This window comes from Henckelia pumila, chromosome 2, assembly GCF_033568475.1.
Source record: "Henckelia pumila isolate YLH828 chromosome 2, ASM3356847v2, whole genome shotgun sequence".
Classification (NCBI taxonomy): domain Eukaryota; kingdom Viridiplantae; phylum Streptophyta; class Magnoliopsida; order Lamiales; family Gesneriaceae; genus Henckelia; species Henckelia pumila.
The window spans coordinates 79,213,630-79,223,715 of NC_133121.1; the positions used below are offsets into that span (position 1 = coordinate 79,213,630).

General features: G+C 38.6%; 1 non-coding gene across 1 annotated transcript; it reads right to left on the reverse strand.

The window, feature by feature from the left end:
* Window positions 1–9,357: 9,357 nt before the first annotated feature.
* LOC140885925 (small nucleolar RNA R71) lies at window positions 9,358–9,464 on the reverse strand. Its single transcript, XR_012151337.1, has one exon. It is a non-coding gene; the product is annotated as a small nucleolar RNA R71 (small nucleolar RNA).
* Between the last annotated feature and the right edge of the window lie 622 nt (window positions 9,465–10,086).

Sequence of the window (10,086 nt, forward strand, 5' to 3'; positions counted from 1 at the left end):
CATTCGCAATATCTCCTAGATGTATAACCTTGCCATGCAATCAAAAGTGAACTCACGGTTGTAGGAATAAAAGTAGCAAATTTGGACAACATGTCCACAATAACCCAAATGGAATCACACTGTCTGGAGGACATTGGCAAGGGGGTGACAAAATACATCGTCACATGCTCACACTTCCACTCCAAAATCTCCAAGCTCTGCATCAGACCACCTGATCGTCGATACTCAGCCTTGACTTGCTGAAAAACAGGACATCTAGAGACAAACTAGTAAACACTATGCTTTATACCTTTCCACCAAAATATTGTACGTAGATCCTTATACATATTGGCACTATCTGGGTGTACAATGAATCTACTACGATGAGCCTGAGACAAAATCCTGTCTTGCAAGGTTGAATCGTCAGGTACCACCACTCTACCAGACAAACACAAAAATCCGTCTGTCTGAAAATGGAAACCAGCTATGTTGTCTCCTTGAGCAAGTCTCGCTAATTTTTGCGTCTTCGGATCAGAAAACTGCACTTGTCGGACGCGAGCAAACAATGATGGCTCAGCCAGTACTGAAAACACTTAGATCCCCTATTGTCCAAAGAACAACACTCCTGAACTAAACTAGTCACTGCACTAGTGCGTAGATCACTAACACTCATCTTACGGCTAAGTGTGTCTGCTACTGGATTCGCAAAACCTGGATGATACTGAATCTCACAATCAGAGTCCTTAAAAATATCCATCCAACAATGCTGCCGCATTTTCAACTCTTCCTGAGTGAACAAATACTTCAAACTCATGTGGTCCGAAAATATCTCGAACCGCTTGCCATACAGATAATGGCACCAAATATTTTGTGCAAATACGATCGCTGCAAGCTCTAGATCATGCAATAGGTAGTTCCCTTCGTGAGTTTTCAACAGTCTTGAAGCATAGGCAATCACATGCCCATTCTGTGTTAACACACAACCCAACCCTTGAAGAGATGCATCGGTGTAAACCACATAGTCTACGGATCCAGATCGTAATGCAAGAACAGGTGTTGTAGTCAGTCGACTCCTCAACTCATCGAAGATCTGCTTACACTCGCTTGACCAAACAAAAAGAACATCTTTCCTTGTAAGGTGTGTCAACGATTTAGCAATTCGTGAGGAATTCTTGATGGATCGTTGGTAATATCCTACTAAAACCAAAAGCTACAAATCTCTGAAGCTGTCTTAGGATGCGACCAATTCGAAATATCTTCAGTATCACTCGGGTCCACTGATACACCTTCCCTAGAAATGACATGACCAAGGAATAATACTCGGTCAATCCAAAACTTTCATTTACTAAACTTGACATATAATTGCTTCTCACGGAGAATCTGCAGTACAAGCCTCAAGTGTTGCGCATTCTCGTCAATACTATGAGACTAGAACAAAATGTCGTCAATAAAAATCATGACAAACTTGTCCAGATAATTGCGGAAGGCACTTTTCACCAAGTCCATGAACACTGCCGGTGCGTTCGTCAATCCAAAAGGCATAACTAAAAACTCGTATTGACCATACCTGCTACAAAACGTCATCTTCGAAACATCCGCATCTCGAACACGCAATTGATGATACCTTGACCTCATATCAATCTTGGAATACACAGAGGTACCTTAAATTTGGTCGAACAAATCATCAATCTGCGGCAAAGGATACTTGTTCTTAACTGTCACTTGGTTCAACTTTATGTATTCGATACAGAGACGCATGGAACCATCCTTCTTCTTGATGAAAAGTACTGATGCTCCCCAAGGTGTAATGCTCGGTCGGATATATCCCTTATCCAACAAATCCTGCAACTGCTGCTGCAACTCCCTCATCTCAGCGTGTGCTAGGCGATAAGGTGTATGAGAAATCGGTGTCATCCCGGGCACAAGGTCTATCCCAAACTCGACTTCTCGAACTATAGGAAACCCTAAAATCTCATCTGGAAAGACATCTGGGTACTCGTAAACTACTGGTAGCTCCTCAACATACCTACTACATGTGGACATATCAATCGCATAGATAAGGTAGCCTTCCCCCACCCGCCTCTATATCCTTACAAGCCGTCAGAGTTGATACCAGAGGCATAAGGGGTCGCGCTCCCTCACCATAGAAAAACCAACTATTGCCCTCAACTAGACAAAATTGAACAACCTTTTGATAAAAATCCACCGTAGCTCTATAAGAGGTCAAAACATCGATACCCAAAATACAGTCAAAATCCTCCATCGTTAAAATCATAAGATTCATCAAATCAGAGCCCTCAAACTCTAATTAAAAACCCAAGACTAGAAGCTTGGCCAAAGCCGAATGGCTGTCGGTGTAAGGGCCGAAAAATATTAAGTTCTTAATTACGGGATTTGAGATTTAAATTCCAAATATGAGAAAATATTACTTTGAAGAATTTGAGAAATTAGAAATTTGATTTCTGGTCGAAAATATTTATTTTGAGGATTTTCGGATTGTAAGATTTTAATATCCGGAATTCTTAAATTAAAAGATTAAAATTATTTGAATTGATATTTATGGAATTTAATATGTGAATTCCAAGATTAGAAATATCAAGGATTAAATTTTAGGATGAAATCTGAGCAAGGACCCGTTTGTATATATTGAGAAGTTCAAGGACTAAAATGTGATAAGGTCCGATATTATTTAATTTTAATCTGAGAATATTTAATTTGAGAATATTTAGAGTTTAGAATTAAATTCTAATATTCTTAAATTATTTAGGATTGAAATTTAATTAAATCGCTTGTTCGGGAACTAGTTTACAATTATGCCAAAGTTCAGGGGCTAAACGGCAAATAGATCAATATATATCTACTTTGACTTAAGAATTCACGTGAGAATCATATTTGGGACAGCAAAAATCGAGAGAGAGAGGGAGAAAGGGGTTCTAAGCCATTTTCAAGACTTCAAGCTCCGATATCTTTTGATCCGCCGGTTTGCATTTTAATCCTATTTCAGTTATAGACTCAACTTAGCAATAAATATCAGATTGATAATGATATGGAGCATGTTTTACACTTCATTTTAGTTGGAAATTGAAGTTCTCAAAGTCGAATCGACGTGTTCGAGCCGTTTGAATATCGAATCCAAAATGAGAGCAACTAAGAGTTGGAGCAGATTGTGAAGAGCAGAAATTTGATAGTTGTGTCTGATCAAGACTTGCACGAGTTCAGATACTTGAATAAGAATAAAGGTATGATTCGACATTATCCTCACCAGGTAGAACAACTCGAGAACATGGTGGTTTTCGAGTTTTCCTAAAATCACATACTTAATTGTTTATATGCTTTCATATGAATTGTTGTTTGTTATTTCTTGGCTTGATTAAATGATTTGAGTGTTCAAGATGTTTTACAGTAGTAATGCATAAAGATTATGTTGCATTAATCTTGAACCCTACCTTGAAAAGCACAGAGGGCTGATTGGCCTAGAGTGCATATGACGTTTGGAGGTCTGTAGTTGAGTGGCACGGAATATAGATTTACTTCCAGAGCTAGAAGACTCACTATAGTTGCACCAAAGTCAGGGGAATTGAGATATTTAACGCCACCTCGATTGGGTGAGTTGGAGGTTAGTTAAGATTTTATTTTCCCGGGATCCCAAGAACTAAGATTTATTGGTATCAGATTTGATAGCCTATTCCTTGAAACATGCATTGCATTTATGCATTAACCTAGAGATTTCTATGGTTTAGAATATGCAATTATAAATTCTAGAATGTTGTGATATGCCATTTTAGATATGAATGTATTGATATGCTTGATATGATATTGCTTTAAATGAATAGCTATGCTATAAAGATTTAAGAATGGAGTATATTTCTATGATTACATGTTGTTACATGTTTTGATGATTTAGAATTCTTATAGCACATAGATTCAATATGATTATATGGTGTATATGCATGTCTTTCATACTGAGATTTATTCTCACCGGAGTTATCGGGCTGTTGCTTTGTTTGTATGTGTGCATTGCATCAGGTTTGGGGCATGAGCGAGTCAGAAGTGGCTTGGATAGCTTGAGATTGAGAAAGATTAGAATGTGGTGACTTCGGGCTAAGAATATATTGCTGTCAAATGCATGTTAGAAGGTGTTGATTTAGTTTGAGCTTTGAAAACTTAAAATTGAGTTTATTGTATTGCACCTTAGAAACATGTATGTGATTATTGTTATGTCTAGATATACATGTGTTTATGCTTGGGATATGTTGAGATTATGTATGCAATTTTTCAGATTTGAAATATAGCCCTAACAACTTTGATCTTTGTTGTATCCTTTGGTAATTTTTGTAAATTTCTGCACCGACCCTTCTTGGTAGAATGATTATAACTTTTTTACTGAAAATTCCGATTAGGGTGCGGTTGGCGGCATTGGAAATCTAAGACAAAGATCTACAATTGTTATGTTTATCATTTTTCCAGATTATGTCCAAAACCCATGCGCGGGCGCGCATGGGGTCCTGAAAAAAAAAATTGGTTCTTTCTGCGACGTGATTTTGCGTCACCAAATGTATAGTTTTGCGTCGCCAAATGTTCTGGTTAATTTTATTCAGATTGAATTATTATTGTCTAATTAATGATGCTTATTTATTAATTTTCCCATAAGATAAGATTAGCACCCGAGGTCCCACAGTCGGGGTAGACACAAAAAGTACTACGTCTAGGGATATGTACGGAAATATATGAAACTTAACAAAACATTCCAAAAGGAATTAATGCGATGCACCAGTATCTATGAGAACAAAAGAAGGAATTCCACAAAAAATAAATGTACATGCGATAACCTCATCATTCTCTTTCTGAACCTGATCTTGTCTCAACGCAAAGAATTGTCCGAGAATATGTGGCCTCTGGTTGATGCTCCCAACCGACTGTCCTGATGGCCTCTATGGAACCGATGTTTGAGAACCAGAGTTGGATGTCGATACTCCACTCGTCTGCGGGAAATCCCTCTTCATGTGACCCATCTGGCCACAACGGAAACAAGCACCACCTGCTCATGACATATTTTGTAGAATGGCGCCCTCCACACTTCTCGCACTGACCTCTATTCTTCCCAAAGTGGAACAAAACCCCACCAGAACCTGAACCTGAAGAAGAAGACGCACCAGGCTTTTTTAAGGATTGGGCATTAGGACTGGACCCAAAGAGTTACCTGGTCGAAAGTAGGATAAGTTCTTGTTATGCTTGATGTTGTCCTTTGCCTTGAGACAACGGTTAACCAGCACCTCATACGATGTCGGATCGTTGTAGATAGCCACACTGAAACTAATCAGAGTCTAGAGATATACATGCATTCGTAGTCGGCCCTTTGATGAAGATAGCCTCAATACTTAGGCACAGCTTTGCTACGATCCCAGTAACTGCTCGCTATCGATTGGTCTCTGAAACGACATTTAAACCCACTAGAATCGAGTCGAAAATGAGAGAGAAGAGAGGAAAATGAGCAAAGAAGAATGAGTTCTCGGCCCTTATGTATAGACCATGATCAGAAGGTGCGATCCCTAGTTCGGAGCTTCTGAACGCACTTCGAAACTACCGATCGTCTTTCCAAACTTCCTCTACCAAATGTGTGTCTCTGATTGGACAACACACAATTTCCGACACTATTCGGATCTACCGAACTCTAGTTCGGAGCTTCCAAACTCTCTCAAGTCAAATCACCTAGTCAAAACTCATATCCTGTCTGATTGACCCGAGATCGGAACTTCCGATCTCCAGTTTGGTGCTTCCGAACTTATCAGTACTTCCGATCATCAACTCAGTTGTCTTCCGAACCAGATCGGTGCTTCCAAACTGCTCTTCGAAGCTTCTGAACTGTCCCAACACTTGAAACCCTTTGAACTAATTTTGATCGTTTTGAATCTGATTTTCAACTCCTTAAACCCAAATGAGAATTTCTTAGTCATGTTTACGCAGTATATTAGTTTAATTAAGAGTCGGGATACTACAATAGGTGTCCTGATAGGAGTCGTTTTTGTGCGTTATTTTGCATGTTTTGTGTTTGTTTTGCTTTCGTTTTGTTCACGTTGTGTCTGTTCCTTACCTTTCTTGTGGTGTTTTATTGTTTTATTATGTTTGTAGTCACTCCTTTGGTTTATTTATTTATATTACAGGAAAGCACAAGGAATTGCTGATTTATAGTGAGAAGGCGTTGCACGCATGCGGCCATGAGAAAAGCAAGAGAAGGGCTTGATTTTTCTGGAAAAATACAGGGCGCCCGGGCGGCTGTTTTCTACCGCCCACGCGCACCCATCCTTGAGCAAAACAGTAGCTAGCATAATTTTCATGCGCCCGGGCGGCTGTTTTCTGCCGCCCGAGCGCACTCTCATTTGAAGGAAATCCTCGAGGCAGAGTGCATGCGCCCGGGCGGCTGTTTTCTACCGCTAGGGCGCCTGCACGTAATTTTGGGAAATATTTTATTTCGGGTATTTGATTTGATGAAGGGCTCTTGGGTCATTTAATTAGGATTTTATTAAACGGGTTTGAGGGTTAGACAGATCGCACAGAGACAGAGGACGGCGGCTAAGAGATTGAAGATTTCTCATCTCCGTTGGGAGTTTTTCTCTTCATCTTTTCTGAATTCTTATGTTAAAAAATTTTTAGATTGGTTTTTGTAATGACGTTCAGTAGCTAAACTTTTATTTTGTTGGAATAGAGGGGATCCGAACCCTGAAACACTGTAGTGTGATTGAATCATGGGACGTATTGAGATATGATTTATGCTTATAATTGGTTTTATCATGTTTTTCTTTCTATGCTGATGATTAGCTACCCTTAACATAGATTCGTAAATTGTGAATTGCTGTCGAGAGATAGGTTCATAATTAGGACGAATGATAGAATCCATGGACTTAAAATATGCATAGAGATATGGTATTTAGTACATGTTGATAGCCATAGATCACCAGATCGAAAGCTGTAAAATTCATAGATCTCATAGCAATCAGTCGTGATAAACAATTAGAGAGATTTAATTGTTTCATTGATTTGATTAGTTTGGCATAACCTCGAGAGAGAGTGTCAATGGTTCAGGAATTTATGTCAAACTTATGCGCATAAATTATGTTCCAATCGTCCAGTTCAATTAAGGGAAAGGTGAACCGAAATTCCAACAAAATCTTTTCAAATTGTTATTTAATTTTCAATCGTGAGAATTAGTTTCTTGGTTGTGAAATTTTTATTTATTTATAATGAGTTCTTATTTTTAAATGGTAGATAGAATCACAAATCAACTTTTCGATACTTTGTGTAGTGAAAAATTTAAGAAACAAATTATTATTGTTTAGTCCCTGAGGACGATACTCGTACTCAGTACATTTTATTATAACTTGAATCGTGCACTTGCGATTATTTCGACTGGAACTGAGAGATTTTTATAGCATATTTGAGTGTTAGTATTCCGTCGATCATGTCCCTACATTGATTTAAACTTTAAAACCCATATAGAAAATTGGAGTAGGACACTTGCATACTACTCTAACTTAAGAGTGTTTGGATGTCTAGCATATGCACATCTTAAACAGGACAAATTGGAAGCAAGGGCAGTGAGGTGTATATTCATAGGATATTCAGAAGGCATCAAAGGGTACAAAGTGTGGAATCCAGAACCTAAAGACCCTAGATGCTTCAATACCAGAGACATAAAGTTTGATGAGTCAAATATGAGATACAATTTGAAGATAAATGACAGGAAACATGAACAAGCAGAAAGTTTGGAACCTCCATTTGAGGTGGTGTACTTGCACACAAAAATTGGCGAGTAAGTGTGTTGCGGGCGTGCCAGGCACGACGTTCCAAAATACGAAAAAATTTAGAAACAAATTCTAACTTCTAAACCAAACAAATATGAGCTCCAGTTCAACTGTCGATCTCAGTCTCTCCATTTAAGCATCTAAAATTAAGAAAAATAATTTGTAAAAAGTGATGAAAATAAATTTGAAAGATTCAATAATTACAATTGAATTAACTTCGTCATTGATTGAAAGAAAATATGCATAAAATTTACAGTAATAGGAATTGAAATAAGCTACTGAAAAGAATGAGGAACTACGAAAGTACAGGTGAAAATATAGACTTAAAAGTTTCTGGAAATATGAAATGAAAATGAAAACTTTCAAATTTGCAGAATTGCTGCTTTAAAAATCAAGAGATTTTGGAGCTTGATTTGGATTGATTGTTGAATGAGTCTGTGTTGAGAGTCTTGTATTTGCCTTTGTTTCTTCCTTTTCATCTGCTGGTTCATTCTAACTGACATCCCACAAAATAACCAACATGAACCATGTCACCTCTCCACTTTCTCCACTTTTGTTTGACTTGGTCTACTATTATAACCTCCAAATCATGACCTATATTCAAACTATTTCTGAAGTATTGCTTTAATTGTCAAGTTCCTCGAGCTGATGCACCATTCCACTTGCTCCACTAACTGTTCCACTAACTTCAGCATGCCCCACTTTCTTGAAACTACTTTGACCTAGTCTTGTTATCTCTTTTGTCTATGATTAGTTCCTCGACATGGTAATCTGAGTGTCCGACTCCACTCCACTAACTTGCAACTATTTTGACATGGTTTTTTCTTTTGTGCCCACTTAGTTCCTCAAGCTGGTTCCTCACGCACCCAAGGTTCCCCGAGTTGGTTCCTTGACTTTTCGGCCTGAATTAGTATTGGATTTGCAGAATACTATCATTCAAATAAATAATTTAGACATTAATTAGTTGGCCTACAAATTAATTAAATAATATATTTTTTAAGTGAAACATGTGGAGCTGCAGACAAATGACCTTGATCCCGAAGTGTAGTAACCTGATTCTGGATTAAGCTAATCAATTGACTAAACATGTTTAAGAGTTAAGAAATGATCAAGGATTCCTCAATTGGGTTTAAAGAGTTGAAAATTAGATTCAAAACGATCAAAAATGGTTCCAAGAGTTTCTTGTGTTCGGACAGTTCGGAAGCTCCGAAGAGCAGTTCGGAAGCACCGAACTTGATCGGAAGAAGTGTTGTAAATCGGAAGTACCGAACAGTTCGAAAGTTTCGAGCTGCATATCGGAAGCTCTGATCTCCTTGTAGTCAGACAGGGTACGTGTTTTGATTGGTGATTGGACTTGACTGGATTAGGAAGCTCCGAACTAGAGTTCGGAAGCTCTGAACTTTGTTGGCAATAGTGTGTTGTCCAATCAGATACACGCATTCGGCAGAGGGAGTTTGGAAAGACGATTAAAAGTTTCGAAGTAAGTTCGGAAGCTCCGAATGAGAGATCGAAAGTTTTGATCGTGGTCTATAAATAGGGGCTCGAGGCAGCCAAATACTTCCCACCATCTAAGTCAATGAAGCTAAGAGCTGACATCACAACTTTTTCCCAAGGAGAACAGGAAACACTTTACGAAGCATGGGAGCGCTACAAAGATCTACTGAGGAGATGTCCACACCACCAATTATCAGACGGTCTTGTGGTACAAACTTTTTATTATGGTCTTTCTCACTCATATCGTACAATGTTAGATGCAGCTGCAGGTGGAAATTTACTGCGAAAATCGTCTGACGATGGTTATGAATTAATTGAGGAAATGGCATCTAGTAGCTATCACCCTCAGTCTGAAAGGAGTGCAACCCGAAAATCTATGGGAATTCATCAGGTTGATGCGTTCACATCAGTGGCCGCTCAACTTGAAGTCATGAACAAGAGAATTGAGGAACTGAGTGTAGGAAACTCTGTGATGCGAGTTCAAGAAGTGTGGTGTGAAAAATACGGTGCAGAGCATTTCACGAAAGACTGTCAAACATTTTCTCAACCAGAGGGAGTTATGGCAAGTTACATGGGAAATCAAAATCGCCCAAGGAATGACCCATTCTCGAATTCCTATAATCCAGGGTGGAGACAGCATCCAAATTTCTCGTGGGGTGGACAGAACAATAAACCATATGGGAATCAGAATTATGGCAGGCAGCCTCAAGAGGAGAAATCAAGCTTGGAGCAGATGATGCAGAAATTTATATCATCTACTGAAACCCGCATGCAGAATCAAGATGCATCGATAAAGAATCTGGAGAATCAAATA